The 26,470-nt window shown below is 42.9% G+C and overlaps 1 protein-coding gene across 5 annotated transcripts in view; it reads left to right on the forward strand.

Moving 5' to 3' along the window:
• The window catches only part of PFKFB2 (6-phosphofructo-2-kinase/fructose-2,6-biphosphatase 2), a 655,955-nt gene that overhangs the window by 503,282 nt on the left and 126,203 nt on the right, over positions 1-26,470 (forward strand). The gene's annotated exons all lie outside the window — the stretch shown is intronic.

Genomic DNA, 26,470 nt, shown 5'->3' on the forward strand with positions numbered 1-26,470 from the left:
AGTTATTCTGCAATACTTCACACGGATCCTTTTCTTTGAGCTTTGGGGTGTAGTTTTTTGCCAGTAAATGTGAGTTCTTTCCTATTTTTCTGTTAGTTCCATCTTTCTTCATCACCTCTTCCTCCCTTACTGTAGATTTTTGAATTCTATTGCGTCAAGGCTAAGTTTTATTTCTCTCTTCCTCTTCTACCCTCAGTAATTCTCTGTACCATTGTTGATACTCTTAGGAATGCATTTATTGTCTGGGCACTGGCCACTTAGACACATAGTGCAATATTTGTGCAGGCTTTAACACCAGGATGACCAGTGTAATAAACTGGTCTAAAAGGGCCTGTAACCTTCTTCTTCTTCTTCTTTCTATCAGACCCTGCTTCTAGGGCTCAAACCCCTGCAAAAAAAATGAAAAAAAAAGTTAAGCTCTCTCTGCACGCAAATGAATCCGGGAAGTGGTCTCCCACCCGCTCTCCAAAATCAGCTCCAATTTTGGAGCCTTCTGACAAATTACAGAAAAAGTCAGATCCAACACCCTTGGATCTGATGCTTACCAAGTCCAAGTCCCCAAGTACCCAATTCGCAGGGTTCTCTCTGGAGTCTCTCCTCGACTCCTTTCTCCCTTCCTCCAACTTACCCTGTGGAGAGCTTCCCGGTCCCAGTCTACTACTTCCTGCATCATGTCCTCCAGGATCCTTTCCGAAGCCAGCATGGATAGCCTCAGAGCTCAGATTCAGATGGGGTTATCCTGGCTCCATCTCCCATCAGATCCGTGAGTCTCCCTTCTGTTTCCTAGACTGTAATTTCTCCCTCTCTGTTCCAACTGACAGTTTCAGAGCCCTCAGATCTGAGAACCCCAAGAGTGTCTGCGTCAGATCTGAAGATGGCTAGGTCTTCACCTCCAACTATGTCCTCTGACTTGTCCAGCACCAAGCCCTTTGGAACAGGGCGAGTCTTGGAGCCGAAGCATCAACACTAGTTCTGGGGGTTGACTCCGGGGTTGTTGGATCCATCCATACCCCTCTGGGCTCCAGCATTGGACAGCTTGGGTCCGACTCCCACTTTGAGACATGGATCTGGGCAGGGTTCAGGCATGATGCTCTCAGAGGCTTTGGCTCTGATGCTGCCCCAGCTACAGCTTCTCCTGGACCTTCTGCCTTTCAGGTGGTGAAGAGGGCCTTCTGTTATCTGAGAGACATGACTTACTATTTCTTCTTCAGATCCTACAGCCCTGCCATCATCAGGTCCGAGCTCTGATCCTCAAAGACCTATCCCACTGGAAAGCCAGCCCAATCAAGATCCAGGCATTCCCCTTGAGGATTTTCCCCTCTCTTCAGACACTTCTGCAGACTATCCCACTGGGAGGGTCCCAGAAAGAGAACGTGCAAGAGGAGGCACACAGATTCCCCTCAGGAATAACTCACTGAATACCCTGACTTCAATGTCGGGGAATGTTCCCCAAGGTCATTACCAGATGATGTCTCCTTTGGAGACATCTTAGAAATCCTCCGGCAGAAAGCTGGATGGTCCTCCAATCTCCATTTTCAGGAGGAGTCAGTGTTCCTGGAAGCTTTCGGGTGTGACCCATCTTCTTGGGTGACTACTCCAGCTGATGAACTTATAGATTTAGTCTCTGACTAGGAATGGAAGGAACTGAATACTGTGAACCCATTCCCCTCTGTCCTGATAACATCCTTGGCCATCCTAAGAACAGGCTCCACTGGAGCAAGGGGGTCCCCATTGATACTATGGTTGTGGTAACAGCCACCTAAAAAGAACTGGCAGAGCAGAACTCCCCTGCCCATCCCTCTATCAAGGAGTCTAGAGCATTGGACAGATTTGGGAAGTGCATTTATGCCTCGGCAATCTTCGTCTTATGGTTGCTGAGCTATTTGTTACACTTCACCAGGCTGCAAAATGATTTGACTAAAGAGCTTTCCAAATCCCTTTCCAAGTCTATGTCTGTGGAGGACCACAAAAAAGCTTTCTTCACAGCTGGCCACACTTCAATCCATCTCTAATGTGTCCATGGAGTTAATTTCTCATGCTGCTGAGGGAACCTTATGGGCAGGGGGTTCAGATATAGCTGTAAGGAGACATGCCTGGATTCACTTGTGCGACTTTGCGGAGCCCTTCATCAGTGCCCCTTTTGATAGATCATTATTGTTTGGCCCCGCTGTTAAGGAAATGCTTTTCCAGAGTGAGAAGGATGGAAAGACCTTGTCTACTATGGGGATCTATTTTTCTACCCCTCAGAGTTCCTTTACTAGGGATTAGTGAGGCGGGAGAAAAATGTGGTTCCATAAGTCCCAGGGTCCTTTCCAAGACTCATAAGGGGTTACGTCCCCCAGAGGCAGGGAAGGTTCTAATGGAAGATGCGGCCTTTGCAGCAGAGGGGGCTTGCAAGGGTTTCCAAGGCACCTTTTCAAATAAACTCTTTTAGCACTCCTGAACAGCTGCCTGACTGATCTTGTCTGGAGGCATTTGGGGGGATGCTTGTCTCTGCATGCAGATGCCTGGGCATCAATCACAAATTGTACTTGGGTGCAGGAAAGCATACCCAGGGGTTATTTCATACTATTTTCACAAATTCCCCCCATGCAAAAGGAAAAGGTTCCCTGACATTCCACCCAGTCAGAGGGAGGCAGCAGTTCTGGAAATTCAAAAGCTGCTAGACAAAAGAGCCAACAAGGAGATCCCACCAGACCATATCCGGAACATACTCAAGATTCTTTTTAGTGCCGAAGAAAACAGGAGACCTCAGACCAATTCTGGATTTTGGCAAACTGAATCAGTTTGTAAAGAGCGCAAAGTTCCCGATGGTCACATTTCAGTCCATTCTACCATTATTACTAAAGAATGATTGAATGTGCTCCATTGATCTTCAGGACACATACTATCATATCAAGGTGAACAGATGCTCCCTGGAGATATCTGTGCTTTTGGCTGGGGGTCAGTCACTATTAGTTAAGAGCCCTGCCCTTTGGTTTCATGACAGTCCCCATGGTGTTTACAAATGTATGGTAGTGGTAGCAGCTCACTTGAGACTGCTAGGATTCCAAGTCTTTCCATACTTGGACAACTGGCTCCTCACAGCCCCAATCAGACATCTCCTTAAAAAATCCATGGACTACTTGCTTCAGTTATGTCAGTCCCTAAACATCACAGTCAACTTTTGCAAGTCACATCTTCAATCAGTTCAGAGCCTGGAATTCATAGGTGCTCATTGGGACACAGTCGGTCAGATAGCATCCTTCACAGAGAACACAGTATAGACCATCTGGTGTCAAGTAAAATAAGTTATCTCATACCCTTTTCCTCCAGCCAGGTTGATCCTTCAGAATTTAGGGTTGATGGCAACAGCCATAACCTTGGTTCCTTTGGCTTACTTTTATATGTGCATTCTTCAATGGACTCTAGCTCAGGCTTTCCTGCCCAGTCTGCCAGATATTACTGTCATCTCAGAAGGCCTCTGCTAGGAATATCTAAAAGGATAAAGGGAAGAGATTCTTTGTTTGGAATCTCCAGAGGGAGTTAGACCCCTCCACAGCCCAAATTGATACTGTCCTTGAGTTTTTAGCATTTATTTTTCAAGAAGGGGCTAGTTTCTCTACTATCAAAGTGCAATTAGCAACAATATCTAATTTTCATTCAGGTGAACATATTTCCTGTTTAGCTTCATCAAAATTGTGCAAGACTTTCCTTAAAGTTACCTTTTTACTTAGGACCCAGGGAAGAACCCTACACCACCCTGGGATTTAACAGTTGTGCTGCAAGGTTTGACTCAGAGTCCTTCTGATCTATTGGTTAGATCTGACCTAACATTTTTATATTGGAAAGCTGCTTTTCTAGTGGATATTACATCTGCAAGATGAGTATCCAAGCTCCAGGCTCTCTCTTCTGACTCCCCATATTTGATCTTTGACAAAGACAGAATTACCTTATGGACCAATCCATCCTTCTTGCCTAAAGTGGCCTCAGAGGCCTGTTTTCTTTCCCAGCTTCACTAATAAAGGTAAGTACATGATTCATCTCTTGGATGTACATAAACAGCTCCACTTTTATCTCCATAGAACAAAAGATTTCAGAAAGACAGATCAATTGCTTGTCTCATTCTCCCCAACAAGGTGAGCAGACCACTTTCTAAAGTTACCCTATCCAGATGGTTGACAGACTGCTTATCCTTTGTTTACAGTCAATGAGATTTGTCTTTACCCAGACCTCCTAAAGCACACTCCACCAGGTCCATGGGACTTCATCTGCTTTCTGGTCTAGTACTTCAAATGATGACATTTGTGCCGCAGCTGCTTGGTCCAATGCTCATATATTTATTGCTCATTACAAATTAGATTTAACTTCTACAAGCAGGGCTGCCTTTGGTTCTCAAGTACTTTGGAATATCCTTCCATGACATGAGGGCCAACCAAGGTTCATGTAGCTGATATCCCATCAGATGAAGAATGAATGAAAATGAACATCAGATATTAAAGTTATGTATTCACCATACGTATGCATCTATGTTGTCCATTTTCATTCTTCCTCAACTTCCCACCCTCTTTCCTCCTTTCTTTTTCTTCCTGGAGTGACCTTATGGATGTTGTGGAACCTCTGTTCCATATTTGAGCACCGGTCCTTTCTATCAGCCTTCCTTCGGTCTTGGCCTGAGGTTAGTTCTTTCTGTTTGCTTTGGGGCAGCAAACTCAATCTGAGGTAATGCAGAGTAACTGAGGTATTATGGGTAAAGGGAGGAGCTCAAGAGTTGGATCCAAGAGTCTAGTAAATGCAGCCAAGCCAGATCCAAGGATGGATCTGAGACCCATCAGTTAAGGAAGGATGAAAATGGACAAGACAGATGCATATTATGGTGAGTACATAACTTTAATTTTAAGATCTGAACTTTGTATTTGGAAGAAGAAAGAAAATGCAGAGATTATAGTTTTGTTGTGTTGAACTTGCAGATTAAGGTCTGAACCCTGTATTGGGAAGAAGAATGAATGCAGAGTTTATGGGGAGAATTTAACAGGGTGAAACTCTACACCTGGTAGTGTAAAGAAAACTCCATTTCCCTTTTGTTTAAAAGCAGACTGGTGTCATTTTACATCTTGGGTAGACTAGACTGTCGTAGACCAGTTTGTCTGCATTCTAGCCTGGTTTTACTCTTTCTGGAGTCTGTTAGTCTATATGGCATTCAGCTTCAGGTTTATAAAATAAGTCAGAGACTTTGACCCCACAGAAGTAAAATGTTATATAGCTTAGAAGGAAGGTTGCCACTGGTAAAAGCCACTACCCTGTTAGCAGTGTGTTATGTACTAGTAGTAGCCACTGATGGATACAGCCATGTCCATTCCTTACTTAATTCTGTTGAGAACACGGACATGCAGATCGTGATTGTAGGTAAGTATGTTTTGGCTTGAACAGTCTGCCCACTCCCCTACTGTCAAGGTAAGATGAAGTTTACTTTTAAACCAGTATTCTTTTCCTTTTAACGTGCATTAAATGTCTTGCCTTATGCCAGTTCCTTGAATTCTGACACTGATTTTGAGTCTCACATATTCAGGATGGCTGTTTTAGTCATTTACCATCACTTCTTTAAAAACATACTTTCTCATACCTCCCTTAAACCTCCTTCTTTGTATCTCCTAGCTGTGTCCTGTTCTCACCTAGCTCTCTTTTTTGAAAGAGTATATTATTGGATTCTTTAGATTCCCTTGAGGTAACTTCATAGGTTGACAAGTTTATAGGTAAGTACTAGGCATTCAGTATACAGACCACTACAAGCTTAGCCAATAAACCATATTCAAAAGTTCCCGTCAGTCTAAAGGAGGTCAGCACAAGATAGTCCAGGAATAATTGCCCATCCATTTAGCTAGGTACCCTGTTTCATCAGTGCATTCGAGCTGACAGTTGGGTACCGAGCTGTTTATCAGATCTGCTCTTTCCCTTAGCTAGTGCTCCACTGCCTCAAACTCCCTCAGAGGTTTTCCCATAATTCCCTTAGAACCTGCCCTTGAGATTTTGTTTGCTGACACTGTAAACAGATTGATCTGAGCTCGCAGCTAAGCAGGTTACTTTGATGCTTAGGCATTTGGCCTAGCAACTATCAAAAAAATGTGTGTGTGTGTATATATACACACACACACAAACACATATATACAGTGTAAGAGTTTTTGATATTGCCGTTTGTTAGCTGGTTTTAAAGAATTTCCAGTTTCTTTTAGATATGGATAATACCTTTAAAAAATGTAACTGCTGCGGATACAAAATTCCATCACAAGATGGACACAAATTGTGTGTAGCACATCTAGGACCAGACTATCTAAAGGTAGACTGCTTTAAATATAAAGGTTTTTGACCCAGATTCCTAGCTGACAAGAAAAGCAAATTAATTATTAAAGCTTTGCTTCCACCAGAGGCTTTAGAAAATACAGATGAAAAGGAGAACAACAAGGATGCTAGAAAGTGTAAAGCAGCTGATCCAAACATCTCCCAAGAATTTATTGTTATGTAATTAAGGGTGGGGTATATATATATATATATATATATATATATATATATATATATATATATATATATATATATATATATATATATATATGTGGTGCTGTTCAGTCTTTAAATCATTCTGATGAAGTTTTTTCGAAAGCGCTTAATCCTTGGAGTTGTGTGATATTAAATGTTATTCAACTATCTTCCTTCATTGTTTGGTTTATTATCCTGGTTGAGCTGCTACCTGCATTTTGAGTTTGGTGTTTCTTGTGTTTCCCTGTGGTTCTCTGGCTTTGTGTGTCAGGGTGGTATGTCTAGACCAGGTTCTGAGCCGAATGGCATGGAGAAAATATCCCACCAGAGTGCGGGACTTTTAACCCAGTTAGTCCAAGAGTTAACTGGGAAAGTCAATAATATGTAGCACCATTTAGACCACCTTGCTGGGAAAGACAGTGAGTTTCTTCAGACCCCTGCTTGTTTGGTTAATGCTGGACAGAGGACCCAAGTTCCAGGTAATCTTTCAAGAATTGAAGTTATGGATGGTGTGGGTGGACCTCTGAACAATGTTAAACAATGGCTTTTGGGGACAGTTTCATTTGAAGAACTGGAATATAATGTGGAGCCGCAGACATTTAGCAGCTCCATTTGTTCCCTAGAACAATTGATTTTCCATTGTAAGAGATTGCACCTTAATAACGCATATTTGTGTGAGTGCATTAAGGTTAAGAGAATCCCGAAGGGGCTTCGAACCTGGAAATTTCCTAACGGGATGAAGTCTGGCTCCCCATTTCATGAAGAGCTTTTACAGCTCTTTGATCAGCATGGTTGTGAGCTCCTAGAATATTTGATTAAATTTAATCAAAAAGAAATTGATAACTTGATTATTGTGTCCGAAAAGTTGGACAATGCTATTCACAATGATTTGTTATTCCCCAATCAACAGAATGACTATTTGGCCATTTTTAAGAAAGTTAATGGGGATATAGAGAGAATGAGAAATAATAAAAGAAAAAGTTTGAAAGAGACCGCGTAGCGTACGCAGAAGGGAAGGCGTATCCAAAACCACCCACCACCAATAGGAATGAGGCTTCGGATAATGTGCATCAATGGGAGGGTCCTCTGAATCAAGACAACTGGGTAACTAGTGAAGCAGAAGTCCCTTTAGACAGGGACTAAGCAAATGGGCCTCGGAGGTCCAAACGATTAGTAAACCAGAGGAACAGAGGCAACAACACTTTTTCCAACAACAGGAACTTTTACCAAGGGAATTATCAGCAGGAGAAGAACCAGTGCAACAGAAACTGCGAGCAGAGGTGAATATGGACTTTTCCCAGTTGGCGTCTTTGGGAGTAAATGATTTGCAAGGTACTGTTGAAGTGGGTTTTCCTTCTTATACCCAAGGCGCAGTAGATGAAATTGTTCAAAATTATGCTGGGGACTTCAAATGTTACAACTATAGTGACTTTGAGTGCAATATTGAGCATGTAAATTTATTTAGTAAGGGTGAATTGTTTGTGCCTGCATCTAGTTTTAAAATTGATAAATTGCTTGTAGATTTAAAACTGTTTCTTAGAAAAATGTGTTTTAAATTTATGTTTCATGTTGAAGTTTATTGTGCAGGGGAAGTGGTGAGGAGAAGTAGCACGTTCAATCCCCTTTGCCTTTACCGCTTATTAGCAGAGTATGAATTTAGAAATTTAAAATTGAATAGTTCATATGTTCATGATAATTTGAGTGCCCATGAATCTTTGTTATTGCATGAACTTTCTAATAACAAACAGCTTAGGGCTATGAGACCCAATAAGGGGGGAGGGGTCGTTATTATGGGGAAAGATGATTATGTTAATAAAATGTTAGCACATGTCAAAAATAGTGACCTGTATGAAGAAACATCTTTAAGTCTTATCAAACTGGCTTATCAGCATATAGAGTTTTACTTACAAGATATGTTGGATGAAGAGGAAATAACTTATAATGTTTTTTGTTTTTTTCAAGTAAAGTACCCAGTGGTACCTGTTATTTTTGGGATACCCAACATTTATAAGTGTATCATAATCCACCTATGAGGCCTATTGTTAGTGCTAGGAAATCTAAGACCCACCCCCTGAGTAAATATGTTGATTTTTTTTACTTAAAAGCTGTTTGGAGTCATTTGACCATATATGCAAAGCTTCTTGGGACTTTTTGATGAAAATGAAGAAAGTGGAATTTTCTGAAAAGTGTGTCTTTTTGACCATTGATGTGGTAGAATTATATAATGTTATTCCCCATGAAGTAGGGATATAATGGTTTCATGATTTCCTTTGTGAATGCACAGTTCTTGACAACAATACTATAAATGTTTTAGTTCTTTGTGTGGAACTAGTACTCAAGTACAGTTTTGTGTATTTAGATGGACAATACTTCAGTCAAAAGAAGGGAGTTGCGATGGGGGAGGCTTGTGCCCCCATCTTTGCAAATATTATTCTATTACAATGGGAGAGACATATTTTGTTCCCATATTTTGAGGTAAAACCATGGAGTTTATATCTCTGGTTTTTGGTCGACATATGTATTGTTTGGAATAGAGCAGTAGAGGAAATTGAAAGTTTTGTAATTTTTTTAAATACCTCTACTTCCTTCTTCAAGTTTATCCATCAATGGGATGTAAGTTCTATGAATTACTTGGATGTTACCATTTCTAAAGATGTGGGCAACAAAAGGTGGGTTAGTACGATATATCGCAAGCCCATCTATAGTAATAGTATACTACACTTTTGACAGCAGCCATCCATTCCATCAGAAAGCTGGGATAGTTAAGGGACAATTTATTCGGTTTGCACAAATGGTTTCTGATAGGAACCAATTTGTTAAGGAATGTGATAAAATGGGGAATATGCTTCAAAGTACAGGTTACCCTGGTGGTTTAGTGTTGCAAGTTACTAATGATATTAAAGAGAGGAGAACTAAGGGGGAATTTGTGCCCCTTATTAGTCTAAATTTAGACCAAGGGGAATTTGAACCTGGAAAAAATAAAAATAAGGACCCATTGGAGTTGGGGGGGGGGGCTTTATTACTCACTTTTGTAATAAGGCCAAGAGTATTAGGGAAATTATTTACAAATATTGGAATATTTTCTTTTTGTGTAAACAAATGTTAGTATAGTTGAGGTTAAACCCCGTGTTGTGTTTAGAAGAGGAAAAACACTCAAAAATTTCTTTGAACACCCTACAATTGATATTGGACTCAACACTTCAAATAAAAAATGGGGTACTTATAAATGTGGTCGTTGTACCCAGTGTAGGATGGTATTGAATGGAAGGTGATCGAGTAGAGGTCAATTATAAGATTTTTAGACCCATGTTTTTTTGTACTTGCAATACTGTGGGGGTTATATATGTGGGGAAATGTCTTAACTGCTAACATTTTTATATAGGAAAGACGAAAATAAAATTCAGGGAATGCCTGTATGAACATGGACTTGGTATTAGGAAGGAGGATATGAAAAATGCAATGGCTAGGCACATTAGTACCAACACTAACCATGTTTTTTTTTGTTTTTTTTTGTGTGTGTTGGAATGTGTTCCAAGGGACTATAGAGAGGGACCTTGGGAAGATGAACTGGAAGCCAAGGAATTAAGCTGGCAATTGAAATTGAATGCACAGTCCCCTCAGGTCTCAATGATAATATATCTATAGCCAGTGTGCTTAAATTAAAATCTTCTATTGTTTAAAGCTACTTCTCAATTTGTAGTATATAGGGTGTTTGTGTTTATGCCATTCTATTTGAATGCTGGGCATTTAATGTGTGTTGCTTTAAAATACTGTGTGTGGTTTTTAATTACGGGAAAGAATGTATTGGTTATGTAATTAAGGGTGGCATGCATGTATATATATGTATATATATATATATATATATATATATATATATATATATATATATATATATATATGGATCACCTTCAGATGCCCGAAATCGCATTTCACCGACACGGAATCCGATGGGTCGAAAACACCGACAACGCAGATGACCGACAAGGTGAGAACCCGACGGACTCGGTAAGTGTGCGATAGAGTGAGGGATTTAGTGTTCGGGAGCGGACAGGTAAGTGTGCGATAGTGAGGGACTGTGGGTTTAGGGGTGGGTTAAGTGAGTTAGGGTTAGGGTGCAGGTAGGGTGTGTGCGATAGTGAGGGACTGTGGGTTTAGGGGTGGGTTAAGTGAGTTAGGGTTAGGGTGCAGGTAGGGTGAGTGTGCTGTAGTGTCGGATCTTGGGGTTAGGGGTGGGTAAGTGAGTTAGGGTTAGGGTGCAGGTAGGGTGAGTGTGCGGTAGTGTCGGACCTTGGGGTTAGGGGTGGGTAAGTGAGTTAGGGTTAGGGTCCAGGTAGGGTAAGTGTGCGGTAGTGTCGGACCTTAGGGTTAGGGTTTGGGTTAGGGATAGTGGATATGTTATGTAGTGTACTGTGTTGTTTACGTGTAGTGTGTTGGTGTAATGGTATTCGGTGTTTTGCGTTGTCGGTATTTTTTGTTGTCGGTCTTTTGGTGTCGGTGATTTGTGTGTCGGCGGTTTGGTGTTTCGGGCATCTGAAGGTGATCCATATATATATATATATATATATATATATATATATATATATATATATGGTGCTGTTCAGTGTTTAAATGATTCTGATGAAGTTTTTTCAAAAGCGCTTAATCCTTGGAGTTGTGTGATATTAAATTTTATTCAATTATCTTCCTTCATTGTTTGGTTTATTATCCTGGTTGAGCTGCTGCCTGCATTTTGAGTTTGGTATCTCCCAAGATACCACATAAGGAAACTTCATCTCCTACTGTTCTGAGATGCAACTCTCCCATCTTAGAAGCTATTTTTATTAGGGATAAATCCCTTTCTAAGTCAGGAAGCAGACATTTGTGTGTGAGAATTATCTTCTTTTATAACCTGAAAACATCCTTCTTCCACCTCAGTATGTTCTGCCTATTCATTCAGAATCACTTATAAGGCAGATAGGGAAACGATGATGAGGGCCTTTTTAAAGATGTAAATAGAGCTGGGTATCATCCCAACCCCTTGTGGTGCCGCCACCCCCTCACCACTTCCATCCCCTTCCAAGCACCAGTTTCTGCACCAGTTGGCTAGCTGTCCAAGCAGATCTAATTAGTTCAGTACAGGCACTCATCTCTACCTTGGCACCAGCTATTATGTGTCCAGCATACTCGACTCCAGTTCCTTTGGTGTAGAGTGGATCTCAGAATTTGATATGTCAGCACTGAGTTCAGGATAAGTCACATGGAACTGTTTTTGTTGTCAGAGTTATTGATATTCAAGCTATTGGTACTGGTCTCCACCTCAAAGCCTTTTGAATCCTCAGTGTTTGGGGTCCCTTCATCGGTGCCACCCACTTCTGCTTAATTGGCAGAGGAGTTTTTTCCACAGAAAAGTCTGTCAGTCCAGGTTGATTCCATATCCATTTCTGAGGCTCTGGAAAGGAAGACAGCCTCCCCCTACCCCCAAGGCTGACAACAAGACTTTCTTTGATACCCAGCTGTATCCTGAGAGATCCTTCTGTTTGCTCTTCCATTTATTCATCATGGCTCCCAGGGACAAAGCAGAGCCATATCTTTTGCAGACCATCAGCAAGTGAATGCTGAATTTTCCAGATACTCCAACCAGTCACAGCTGGAGATCTCCAGGAAGGGATAGTGTAAAAGGAAACACACATACTTCCTTTTTGAGTCCATTATATCTGATTTTTATTTCGGATAAGACAGGGCCTCCCCTCGGCCCCTTACTGAAGACACCATGTTTGATGAGGTCCTTGAAGTGATGAAACAGAGGGGATGTTGGCCATCAGAACCACCCTCTCAAGACAAGGAGGTGCTCTTTGAAGTATACAGCTCTGTTCCAGCTACCTTTTGGGTGCTACCTCCTGTGGATCATCAGATAGATTTGATTGCCAGGAGGGAACGGCAAGAATCTGACATGAATGAGGCCATCCTAGGAAAGTAGATAATATCTTTGCCCAACCTAAGGACAGGCAGTTTTTGTCAAAGGGTCCCATGGAGAATTCAGTGATTGTTGCAGCAGCGAGTAAAAAAAAAACTCATGGATGAATTAACAATTGTCTGTCCCCTGAAAAAAGGAATCTAGGATGATTGATAGAATATGAAAGCCTGCCTATACTTTTAGCACTTTTGCCTTGATGATGATAAATTATCTTGCACACATGAATCACTTTCAAATGGACCTAGCAAAACTGGATACTTTGACTCAGTCTGTCACACACAGTCAATTAAACAATCGCACATACCCCTGAATGCCATGCTCAATATTACCAATCTCCATTCGACTATATTATAGTGCAGCTGATGGGGTAGCTCTCTCCATTCGACTATATTACAGTGCATCTGATGGGGTAGCTCTCTCCATTCAACTATATTACAGTGCAGCTGATGGGGTGGCTCTCTCCATTCGACTATATTATAGTGCAGCTGATGGGGTAGCTCTCTCCATTCGACTATATTATAGTGCAGCTGATGAGGTAGCTCTCTCCATTCGACTATATTATAGTGCAGCTGATGAGGTAGCTCTCTCTATTCGACTATATTATAGTGCAGCTGATGGGGTAGCTCTCTCTATTCGACTATATTACAGTGCAGCTGATGGGGTAGCTCTCTCCATTCGACTGTATTACAGTGTAGCTCATGGGGTAGCTCTCTCCATTCAACTATATTACAGTGCAGCTGATGGGGCAGCTCTCTCCATTCGACTATATTATAGTGCAGCTGATGGGGTAGCTCTCTCCATTCAACTATATTACAGTGCAGCTGATGGTGCAACTCTCTCCATTCAACTGTATTACAGTGTAGCTGATGGGGTAGCTCTCTCCATTTGACTGTATTACAGTGTAGCTGATGGGGCAGCTCTCTCTATTCAACTATATTATAGTGCAGCTGATGGGGTAGCTCTCTCCATTCAACTATATTACAGTGCAGCTGATGGGGTACCTCTCTCCATTCGACTATATTATAGTGCAGCTGATGGGGTAGCTCTCTCCATTCGACTATATTACAGTGCATCTGATGGGGTAGCTCTCTCCATTCAACTATATTACAGTGCAGCTGATGGGGTGGCTCTCTCCATTCGACTATATTATAGTGCAGCTGATGGGGTAGCTCTCTCCATTCGACTATATTATAGTGCAGCTGATGAGGTAGCTCTCTCCATTCGACTATATTATAGTGCAGCTGATGAGGTAGCTCTCTCTATTCGACTATATTATAGTGCAGCTGATGGGGTAGCTCTCTCTATTCGACTATATTACAGTGCAGCTGATGGGGTAGCTCTCTCCATTCGACTGTATTACAGTGTAGCTCATGGGGTAGCTCTCTCCATTCAACTATATTACAGTGCAGCTGATGGGGCAGCTCTCTCCATTCGACTATATTATAGTGCAGCTGATGGGGTAGCTCTCTCCATTCAACTATATTACAGTGCAGCTGATGGTGCAACTCTCTCCATTCAACTGTATTACAGTGTAGCTGATGGGGTAGCTCTCTCCATTTGACTGTATTACAGTGTAGCTGATGGGGCAGCTCTCTCCATTCTACTATATTATAGTGCAGCTGATGGGGTAGCTCTCTCCATTCGACTGCATTACAATGCAGCTCTCTCCATTCGACTATATTATAGTGCAGCTGATGGGGTAGCTCTCTCTATTCGACTATATTATAGTGCAGCTGATGGGGTAGCTCTCTCCATTCGACTATATTATAGTGCAGCTGATGAGGTAGCTTTCTCTATTCGACTATATTACAGTACAGCTGATGGGGTAGCTCTCTCCATTCGACTGTATTACCGTGCAGCTGATGGGATTGCTCTCACCATTTGACTATATTACAGTGTAGCTGATGGGGCAGCTCTCTCTATTCAACTATATTACAGTGTAGCTGATGGGGCAGCTCTCACCATTCAACTATATTACAGTGTAGCTGATGGGGCACCTCTCTCTATTCAACTATATTACAGTGTAGCTGATGGGGCAGCACTAACCAGTCGACTATATTACAGTGTAGCTGAGGGGGCAGCTCTCACCATTTGACTATATTACAGTGCAGCTGATGGGGTAGCTCTCTCCATTCGACTATATTACAGTGCAGCTGATGGGGTAGCTCTCAGCATTCGACTATATTACAGTGCAGCTGATGGGGTAGCTCTCTCCATTTGACTATATTACAGTGCAGCTGATGGGGTAGCTCTCTCCATTCGACTATATTATAGTGCAGCTGATGGGGTAGCTCTCTCCATTCGACTATATTACAGTGCAGCTGATGGGGTATCTCTCTCCATTCGACTATATTATAGTGCAGCTGATGAGGTAGCTCTCTCTATTCGACTATATTACAGTGCAGCGGATGGGTTAGCTCTCTCCATTCGACAATATTATAGTGCAGCTGATGGGGTAGCTCTCTCCATTCGACTATATTACAGCGCAGCTGATGGGGTAGCTCTCTCCATTTTACTATATTATAGTGCAGCTGATGAGGTAGCTCTCATTATTCGACTATATTACAGTGCAGCTCTCTCTTCATTTGAGTATATTACAGTGCAGCTGATGGGGTAGCTCTCTCCATTCGACTATATTATAGTGCAGCTGATGGGGTAGCTGTCTCCATTTGACTATATTATAGTACAGCTGATGAGGTAGCTCTCTCTATTCAGCTATATTATAGTGCAGCTGATGAGGTAGCTCTCTCTATTCGACTATATTACAGTGCAGCTGATGGGGTAGCTCTCTCCATTCGACTATATTATAGTGCAGCTGATGGGGTAGCTCTCTCCATTCGACTATATTATGGTGCAGCTGATGAGGTAGCTCTCTCCATTCGACTATATCATAGTGAAGCTGATGGGGTAGCTCTCTCCATTCGACTATATTACAGTGCAGCTGATGTGGTAGCTCTCTCCATTCCACTATATTATAGTGCAGCTGATGGGGTAGCTCTCTCCATTGGACTATATTATAGTGCAGCTGATGGGGTAGCTCTCTCCATTCGACTATATTATAGTGCAGCTGATGGGGTAGCTCTCTCCATTCTACTATATTACAGTGCAGCTGATGAGGTAGCTCTCTCTATTCGACTATATTATAGTGCAGCTGATGAGGTAGCTCTCTCTATTCGACTATATTACAGTGCAGCTGATGGGTTAGCTCTCTCCATTCGACTATATTACAGGGCAGCTGATGGGTTAGCTCTCTCCATTCGACTATATTATAGTGCAGCTAATGGGGTAGCTCTCTCCATTCGACTATATCACAGTGCAGCTGATGGGGTAGCTCTCTCCATTCAACTATATTATAGTGCAGCTGATGAGGTAGCTCTCTCTATTCAACTATATTACACTGCAGCTGATGGGGTAGCTCTCTCCATTCAACTATATTACAGTGCAGCTGATGTGGTAGCTCTGTCCATTCTACTATATTATAGTGCAGCTGATGGGGTAGCTCTCTCCATTCGACTATATTATAGTGCAGCTGATGGGGTAGCTCTGTCCATTCGACTATATTATAGTGCAGCTGATGGGTAGCTCTCTCTATTCGACTATATTATAGTGCAGCTGATGGGGTAGCTCTCTCCATTCGACTATGTTATAGTGCAGCTGATTGGGTAGCTCTCTCTATTCGACTATATTACAGTGCAGCTGATGGGGTAGCTCTCTCCATTCGACTGTATTACAGTGCAGCTGATGGGGTAGCTCTCTCCACTCAACTATATCAAAGTGCAGCTGATGGGGCAGCTCTCTCCATTCGACTAATTATAGTGCAGCTGATGGGGTAGCTCTCGCCATTCGACTATATTACAGTGCAGCTGATGTGGTAGCTCTCTCCATTCGACTATATTATAGTGCAGCTGATGGGGTAGCTCTCTCCATTCGACTATATTATAGTGCAGCTGATGGGGTAGCTCTCTCCATTCTACTATATTACAGTGCAGCTGATGGGGTAGCTCTCTCCATTACTATATTATAGTGCAGCTGATGGGGTAGCTCTCTCCATTCGACTATATTATAGTGCAGCTGATGGTGCAGCTCTCTCCATTCGACCATATTATAGTGCAGCTGATGGGGTAGCTCTCTCCATTTGACTATATTACAGTGCAACTGATGGGGTAGCTCTCTCCATTCGACTGTATTACAGTGTAGTTGATGGGGTAGCTCTCTCTATTCGACTATATTACAGTGCAGCTGATGGGTTAGCTCTCTCCATTCGACTATATTATAGTGCAGCTGATGGGGTAGCTCTCTCCATTCGACTATATTACAGCGCAGCTGATGGGGTAGCTCTCTCCATTTGACTATATCATAGTGCAGCTGATGAGGTAGCTCTCTCTGTTCGACTGTATTACAGTGCAGCTCTCTCTTCATTTGCATATATTACAGTGCAGCTGATGGGGTAGCTCTCTCCATTCGACTATATTATAGTTCAGCTGATGGGGTAGCTCTCTCCATTCGACTATGTTACAGTGCAGCTGATGTGGTAGCTCTCTCCATTCGACTATATTATAGTGCAGCTGATGGGGTAGCTCTCTCCATTCAACTATATTACAGTGCAGCTGATGGTGCAACTCTCACCTTTCGACTGTATTACAGTGTAGCTGATGGGGTAGCTCTCTCCATTCTACTGTATTACAGTGTAGCTGATTGGGCAGCTCTCTCCATTCGACTATATTATAGTGCAGCTGATGGGGTAGCTCTCTCCATTCAACTATATTACAGTGCAGCTCTCTCCATTCGACTATATTATAGTGCAGCTGATGGGGTAGCTCTCTCTATTCGACTATATTATCGTGCAGCTGATGGGGTAGCTCTCTCCATTCAACTATATTACAGTGCAGCTGATGGTGCAACTCTCTCCATTCGACTGTATTACAGTGTAGCTGATGGGGTAGCTCTCTCCATTCGACTGTATTACAGTGTAGCTGATGGGACAGCTTTCTCTATTCAACTATATTATAGTGCAGCTGATGGGGTAGCTCTCTCCATTCGACTATATTACAGTGCAGCTGATGGGGTAGCTCTCTCCATTCGACTATATTATAGTGCAGCTGATGGGGTAGCTCTCTCCATTCGACTATATTATAGTGCAGCTGATGGTGCAGCTCTCTCCATTCGACCATATTATAGTGCAGCTGATGGGGTAGCTCTCTCCATTTGACTATATTACAGTGCAACTGATGGGGTAGCTCTCTCCATTCGACTGTATTACAGTGTAGTTGATGGGGTAGCTCTCTCTATTCGACTATATTACAGTGCAGCTGATGGGTTAGCTCTCTCCATTCGACTATATTATAGTGCAGCTGATGGGGTAGCTCTCTCCATTCGACTATATTACAGCGCAGCTGATGGGGTAGCTCTCTCCATTTGACTATATTATAGTGCAGCTGATGAGGTAGCTCTCTCTGTTCGACTGTATTACAGTGCAGCTCTCTCTTCATTTGCATATATTACAGTGCAGCTGATGGGGTAGCTCTCTCCATTCGACTATATTATAGTTCAGCTGATGGGGTAGCTCTCTCCATTCAACTATATTATAGTGCAGCTGATGAGGTAGCTCTCTCTATTCGGCTATATTATAGTGCAGCTGATGGGGTAGCTCTCTCCATTCAACTATGTTACAGTGCAGCTGATGTGGTAGCTCTCTCTATTCGACTATATTATAGTGCAGCTGATGGGGTAGCTCTCTCCATTCAACTATATTACAGTGCAGCTGATGGTGCAACTCTCTCCTTTCGACTGTATTACAGTGTAGCTGATGGGGTAGCTCTCTCCATTCTACTGTATTACAGTGTAGCTGATTGGGCAGCTCTCTCCATTCGACTATATTATAGTGCAGCTGATGGGGTAGCTCTCTCCATTCAACTATATTACAGTGCAGCTCTCTCCATTCGACTATATTATAGTGCAGCTGATGGGGTAGCTCTCTCTATTCGACTATATTATCGTGCAGCTGATGGGGTAGCTCTCTCCATTCAACTATATTACAGTGCAGCTGATGGTGCAACTCTCTCCATTCGACTGTATTACAGTGTAGCTGATGGGGTAGCTCTCTCCATTCCACTGTATTACAGTGTAGCTGATGGGACAGCTTTCTCTATTCAACTATATTATAGTGCAGCTGATGGGGTAGCTCTCTCCATTCGACTATATTACAGTGCAGCTGATGGGGTAGCTCTCTCCATTCGACTATATTATAGTGCAGCTGATGGGGTAGCTCTCTCCATTCGACTATATTATAGTGCAGCTGATGGTGCAGCTCTCTCCAGTCGACTATATTATAGTGCAGCTGATGGGGTAGCTCTCTCTATTTGACTATATTACAGTGCAGCTGATGGTGCAGCTCTCTCCATTCGACTATGTTATAGTGCAGCTGATGGGGTAGCTCTCTCTATTCGACTATATTATAGTGCAGCTGATGAGGTAGCTCTCTCCATTCGACTATATTATAGTGCGGCTGATGAGGTAGCTCTCTCTATTCAACTATATTACAGTGCAGCTGATGGGGTAGCTCTCTCCATTCGACTGTATTACAGTGCAGCTGATGGGATAGCTCTCACCATTTGACTATATTACAGTGTAGCTGATGGGGCAGCTCTCTCCATTCGACTATATTATAGTGCAGCTGATGGGGTAGCTCTCTCTATTCGACTATATTACAGTGCAGCTGATGGGGTAGCTCTCTCCATTCGACTGTATTACAGTGCAGCTGATGGGATAGCTCTCACCATTTGACTATATTACACTGTAGCGGATGGGGCAGCTCTCTCTATTCAACTATATTACAGTGTAGCTGATGGGGCAGCTCTCGCCATTCGACTATATTACAGTGTAGCTGATGGGGCAGCTCTTTCTTTTCAACTATATTACAGTGTAGCTGATGGGGCAGCTCTCACCATTCAACTATATTACAGTGTAGCTGAGGGGGCAGCTCCCACCATTTGGCTATATTACAGTGCAGCTGATGGGGTAGCTCTCTCCATTTGACTATAGTATAGTGCAGCTGATGGGGTAGCTCTCTCCATTCGACTATATTATAGTACAGCTGATGGGGCAGCTCTCTCCATTCGACTATATTGTAGTACAGCTGATTAGGTAGCTCTCTCCATTCGACTATATTATAGTACAGCTGATGGGGTAGCTCTCTCCATTCGACTATATTACAGTGCTTCTGATGGGGTAGCTCTCACCATTCAACTATATTACAGTGCAGCTGATGGGGTAGCTCTCTCCATTTGACTATATTACAGTGCAGCTGATGGGGTAGCTCTCTCCATTCGACTATATTATAGTGCAGCTGATGTGGTAGCTCTCTCCATTCGACTATATTATAGTGCAGCTGATGGGGTAGCTCTCTCCATTCAACTATATTACAGTGCAGCTGATGGTGCAACTCTCTCCTTTCGACTGTATTAAAGTGTAGCTGATGGAGTAGCTCTCTCCATTCTACTGTATTACAGTGTAGCTGATGGGGCAGCTCTCTCTATTCAACTATATTATAGTGCAGCTGATGGGGTAGCTCTCTCCATTCGACTATATTGCAGTGCAGCTGATGGGGTAGCTCTCTCCATTTGACTATATTATAGTGCAGCTGATGGGGTAGCTCTCTCCATTCGACTGTATTACAGTGCAGCTGATGGTGCAGCTCTCTCCATTCGACTATGTTATAGTGCAGCTGATGGGGTAGCTCTCTCTATTCGACTATATTATAGTGCAGCTGATGAGGTAGCTCTCTCCATTCCACTATATTATAGTGCAGCTGATGAGGTAGCTCTCTCTATTCAACTATATTACAGTGCAGCTGATGGGGTAGCTCTCTCCATTCGACTGTATTACAGTGCAGCTGATGGGATAGCTCTCACCATTTGACTATATTACAGTGTAGCTGATGGGGCAGCTCTCTCCATTCGACTATATTATAGTGCAGCTGATGGGGTAGCTCTCTCTATTCGACTATATTACAGTGCAGCTGATGGGGTAGCTCTCTCCATTCGACTGTATTACAGTGCAGCTGATGGGATAGCTCTCACCATTTGACTATATTACACTGTAGCTGATGGGGCAGCTCTCTCTATTCAACTATATTACAGTGTAGCTGATGGGGCAGCTCTCGCCATTCGACTATATTACAGTGTAGCTGATGAGGCAGCTCTTTCTATTCAACTATATTACAGTGTAGCTGATGGGGCAGCTCTCACCATTCGACTATATTACAGTGTAGCTGAGGGGGCAGCTCTCACCATTTGACTATATTACAGTGCAGCTGATGGGGTAGCTCTCTCCGTTCGACTATATTATAGTGCAGCTGATGGGGTAGCTCTCTCCATTCGACTATATTATAGTACAGCTGATGGGGTAGCTCTCTCCATTCGACTATATTATAGTACAGCTGATGGGGTAGCTCTCTCCATTTGACTATATTACAGTGCTTCTGATGGGGTAGCTCTCACCATTCGACTATATTACAGTGCAGCTGATGGGGTAGCTCTCTCCATTCGACTATATTACAGTGCAGCTGATGGGGTAGCTCTCTCCATTCGACTATATTATAGTGCAGCTGATGGGGTAGCTCTCTCCATTCGACTATATTACAGTGCAGCTGATGGGGTAGCTCTCTCCATTCGACTATATTATAGTGCAGCTGATGGGGTAGCTCTCTCTATTCGACTATATTACAGTGCAGCTGATGGGTTAGTTCTCTCCATTCGACTATATTATAGTGCAGCTGATGGGGTAGCTCTCTCCATTCGACTATATTACAGTGCAGCTGATGGGGTAGCTCTCTCCATTTGACTATATTATAGTGCAGCTGATGAGGTAGCTCTCTCTATTCTACTATATTACAGCGCAGCTGATGAGGTAGCTCTCTCTATTCGACTATGTTATAGTGCAGCTGATGAGGTATCTCTCTCTATTCGACTATATTACAGTGCAGCTCTCTCTTCATTTGAGTATATTACAGTGCAGCTGATGGGGCAGATACTGGAATAACTCACAGACAGCTCAGTTTCTATCTTCACAGGACAAAGTCCTTCAGAAAAGATTCACAATTGCTTGTCTCCTTTGCTCCTAGCAGATTGGGCACAAAAGGTGTAAGCAGACTCTCTCCAGTTGGCTGTCATATTATATCACCTTTGCTTACTCTTTCAAAAATATTTCTGCCTTTGAAATATAAGACTCATCTCAGCAGATCCATATTGATCTCCACTTTAAGAATACCTCCATTGATATACAACCACAAAACCAGACCAGCAACAACAAACTATCAAAAATGGAAAGGCCAGAGATAAAAAGCACTTTAATAAATACAAAACAATAAAACAGGTTATATCTCTTAGTGCCTCAGCTTAACAAAGCCTTTACAGAGTACAACTTCCATTATTTTGCACACCTTATATACGTATCCCACAAACTCCACTGTTATTTGTGCAGCAGCAATATGGTCCACGTTCCATACCTTTCCTAGACGCTATAAGTTGGATATCATTGCCAGATCTAGGGCTGTCTTTGGAGCCTCCATCCCGAATGGCATCCTGTCATGTTTTCACCCACGATATCAGGTAGCTTGGGATTCTGTTCTGTCAGATTGGATGGACTGATGAAAAAGGATACAGTAGTTAAGTACTTACCATAATGCAAGTCCATCCAATACATCCCCTTCCAAACTGTGAATCACTCAATATATAGATAGTATTTCAATATCCTTCTAGTACATATTACCACGAGATAGCAAACATGATCTGAAGGGCAGATTCATTAGGACTTATAGGAAAAACTCTGAGGCAGCATGAGGCATTGGAGCTCTAACTAAGGACTGGATCAGATCTGGCAAGTGAATCAATGCCCAACTGTCATGTAAGACAGACTTGGATGAAACATATCCAGAGTTACTGTAAGTAAATAACTACCATTTATTTACCTTGAAGCTTGTCAGATGTAGTATTCTGCTTAACATGTTGTGGACGTTTGGTCCAGGGTTGGCAAAACACTGGGATATGAAACTATCATGCCAGCAAGTCTTATTTATTTGTTGATGATGGTTTAGTTCCTAACTGGATATTTAAGGATCCATTTGTTTTGCAAGAGAATAGGAGGTTCAGGGAGGGTTGGCTCTTTCATGGCACTAAAGGCTAAACAGAGCTCTCTACTTGGAAGTCTATGGGAGACTGAGTACTGAGAGAGGGCTGACAATAGTCCAGTCTTCAGATTTTGCTGATCTCTGGGCTGTGTCATAGTTCCTGTGTTGTCCATGTCCTTATTTGGATAAGAGGAAGCTTCTTTGTTCACCAGTGGGAGTGGGGAGCACTGAGCAACCTATTTGTCCCTAGAGGATTGGTTCCAGCCCAGCAACTTGTAGTTTATTGGCCGTTTTGGGCCATTTCCTAGCTCTTTTCAACCCCCTGCTATAAAGCCCGCTTTTGCGCTTGTATACGACTCAGCCCAGCTCCTCGTGGTGTCCTGCAGAGTTCTACAAGCAGCAGAGAGTGAAAGAGTGACTTTCCTGTGATTTATAAGTATTTTTCTGGCTTTCTTTTTTTGACTGCTGTATTTCACCTAAAAGCATTTTTATATTACTAAACTAGCTCTGCAAGTTGATCTACTGTATTTGTGTTTGCTTCTGAACTGTTTGCACTTTAAAAAGTTTGTTTTCTGCTTAATTTAACTGTTAGGCTAACACACTCAAGTGTGCTAGCCGATTTAAAGCATTTACTGTTTGTTACTGTATCTTTTTGTCTGTTTGAAACAAAAAAAAAAACAACAAAAAAAATCTTTGTTTTCCCGCCTTTACTGAACTAGAATAGTCCAGTCTTCAGATTTTGCTGATCTCTGGGGTGTGTCATAGTTCCTGTGTTGTCCATATCCTTATTTGGATAAGAGGAAGCTTCTTTGTTCACCAGTGGGAGTGGGGAGCACTGAGCAGCCTATTTGTCCCTAAAGGAGTGGTTCCAGCACAGCAACTTGTAGTTTATTGGCTGTTTTGGGCCATTTCCTAGCTCTTTTCAAACCCCTGCTATAAAGCCCGCTTTAGCGCAAAGTTGCTCATAGAGCAGCATCGGGCAGCGCCGGTTAATCAAGTTTAAACTATTTCTGGCTCCGCAAAGTCTGCTCTTCAATTTTTCCCTTAGAACTGCTGTACTTGCAATCTAAACAGTCTATTCTCTATCTGAAAAGCCCAGCACTTGCTCCTAAACCATTTTTATACAGATAAAGCACTCTTAAACAAAAAGGAAGTACTTCATTCACCTAAATCCCCTTGAGTACCCATTTTCCTATAGGTCCTTTTTGACTCAGTTACAAAGCAATCCTATACACTATTCTAGCATGTCGAAGGGTCAGTTGCTGGCGTCCTCTCCTGTTCAGCTGGTGAATCTGGGAATCTTGAGGCAATGTTACAACTGCCTCATGTACACAGACAACACTCTCCTCCTCCCAACAAATACAAATATATGTGAGAGATGCAACTATATAGCCAAACTGGAGGCTGAGCTCTCTCAAGTCAGTACTGGCAAAACCAGTCAGGAGGAGAAGGTAACCACGCACACCACAATCCCATTCTCACATAGATCTATCACAACTGCAAACCAAACACATAAACACACAAAAACATACTCGGAGGGTCTAATTAAAAATCTACCTAAATAACAGAGGCCTCCGAAGCAGACACCCAAGCAACCACTACCTCAAGACATAGCACATGCAACACATAGTTCACAAAGTCAGTGTGCTAAACAGTCACAGCCCTTAAGGCTAAATAACATGCCAGATACACTTGTAATAGGTGACTCCATAGTCAGACACACTGACGTCCCACTCACCAGACTGAACAAGAAGAGGGTTACAGTAAGCTGCCTGTCGGGCGCTAGAATCCGCCACATAACACAAGCACTCAGGTCACTCCAAAGCAAGTACAAATATGACTCAGTCATTGTCCATGCCGGTGTGAATGACCTGAGACATACCTCCCTGGACTACATGAAAAGAGACATAGAGGAGCTCTCTGATTATGTAGCCCAGGCTGGTATGACCCTGACCCTGAGCAGCATCTTACCCTCACCAAGAATGATGCCACAGTACAGAGACAAAATGATCAGCTTTAACAATTGGCTTTTACTGGTGTCATTCTAAGGGGATCCAATATCTGTCCACCTGGGATGACATGCTTGACAAGCCACGCTGCTTCGCAAGGGACAGCTTGCACCTGTCACCCCTGGGCTTCTGGATATTGGCCAAGGCTCTTGCCACCCCCATAGTGCCTTTTTAGGCAAGGCTCAAAAGACAAACCCACCTCCCTAGAAAACACAAGTGAAAAAAAACTAAGGGTAATGCTGCTCAATGCCAGAAGTCTAAACCTCAAGGTGCACGCTCTCGAAGCCCTCCTCAGTATGGAGAACATCGATGTCTGTGCAGTGACTGAAACCTGGTTCAAGGCTCCTGAGAACACCCCAGCACTACCAGGTTATACCTCATATCATGCTTTCCGGCCCCAAAACTTGGACCGAAAAACAAAAGGAGGGGGAGTATCTATATTCATCAAAGATACCCACACCTCCAGGTTAGTGGCAACGCACGAAGCATCGGAGACCATCCAGGTGCAACTAACCATAGGCAAAACTGCCCTACAGTTTGTAGCATGCTACAGACCACCCTCTCAAACTCAGGAACCCCACTCAGCCTTCCTGAAGACACTGGAGAGTATGAATGTCTCTCCAAATACCATCATATTGGGAGACTTCAACTACCCAAACATAGACTGGGTAAATTACTCAAGCCCCAACACCCTAGCCCAAAGGTTCCTAGAATTCATAAACTCAAATGCGATGGAACAACTAGTCACCACTCCCACAAGAGGAAATAATATACTAGACCTGATCATCACAAACATGGGGACAAAATGCTCCACACCGGAAGTATACCCCTCATTGGTGACATCAAACCATAAATTAATCTCACTGGAAATCTACATCCCACCCCCACCCCCTGCACAGAAGACCACAGTGAAGAATTTCTCAAAAGCCGACTTCACACTTCTTAAGACTGAAGTGGTATCTTTCAAGGCCCCTGGGCCAGTGGAAACCACAACCCACACCGCTGAATCCTTTATAAATGCCTTCTATGGACACCTTCAAGAATGCATGGATCATGCAATCCCTAATAAAACCAAGGCCCATTCCCACAAAGGCAGGCGTCCTGTCTGGTGGATCCCAGCCATTAACAAACTTTACAACAGGAGGAGGAAGCTACTACATGACAGAGCAAAATCCCCAAAAGGGAAGGCATCTCTGATCAGTATTAGCAAAAAACTTCGATCACTCATAAAATATTCCAAGGCCAACTTTGAGAGAAAAATCGCAAAAGAGACAAAAGACAATCACAAGGCCTTTTTTAGCTATGTTAGAAACCTGGGTGGAAACTCCCAGATATGCTCAGAGTTTGTCCAAAATGACACAAAATACACTGAACCCACAGATATTGCCAACATTCTGGCAGACAGGTTCAGTGCAAATTTCTCCACCCCTCCCCCCCCAAATGGAGAAATATCTATCCCAGCAGAGTTTAGCCTCCCTAACATCTCAGATGCCCAGGTGGGAGCCGCCCTCTCCAAAGCTAAAAACACAGCATCAATGGGACCGGACGGTGTCCTGGGCTGCGTGCTACATGAACTTCAAGAGGAACTAAACCCGCACATAAGGCTGCTGTTTAATCTTAGCCTTACTACAGGATATGTACCCAAAGAGTGGTGTACAGCAACAGTGGTCCCACTCCACAAAGGAGGTGCTTCTACGGACCCTGGAAATTACCACCCCATAAGCTTGACGAGCCTGGTCTGCAAAGCTATGGAAAGGATCATTACGGAACTCATAAACAAAGACATTGGGGACCCACAAACAATGGATCCTACCCAATTCGGCTTTGTCGAAGGCAGATCCTGCCTTTTGAACCTAGTCGACTTTTTTGAAA

This window comes from Protopterus annectens, chromosome 7.part0 (assembly GCF_019279795.1).
Source record: "Protopterus annectens isolate FY-2018-M chromosome 7.part0, PAN1.0, whole genome shotgun sequence".
NCBI lineage: Eukaryota > Metazoa > Chordata > Ceratodontiformes > Protopteridae > Protopterus > Protopterus annectens.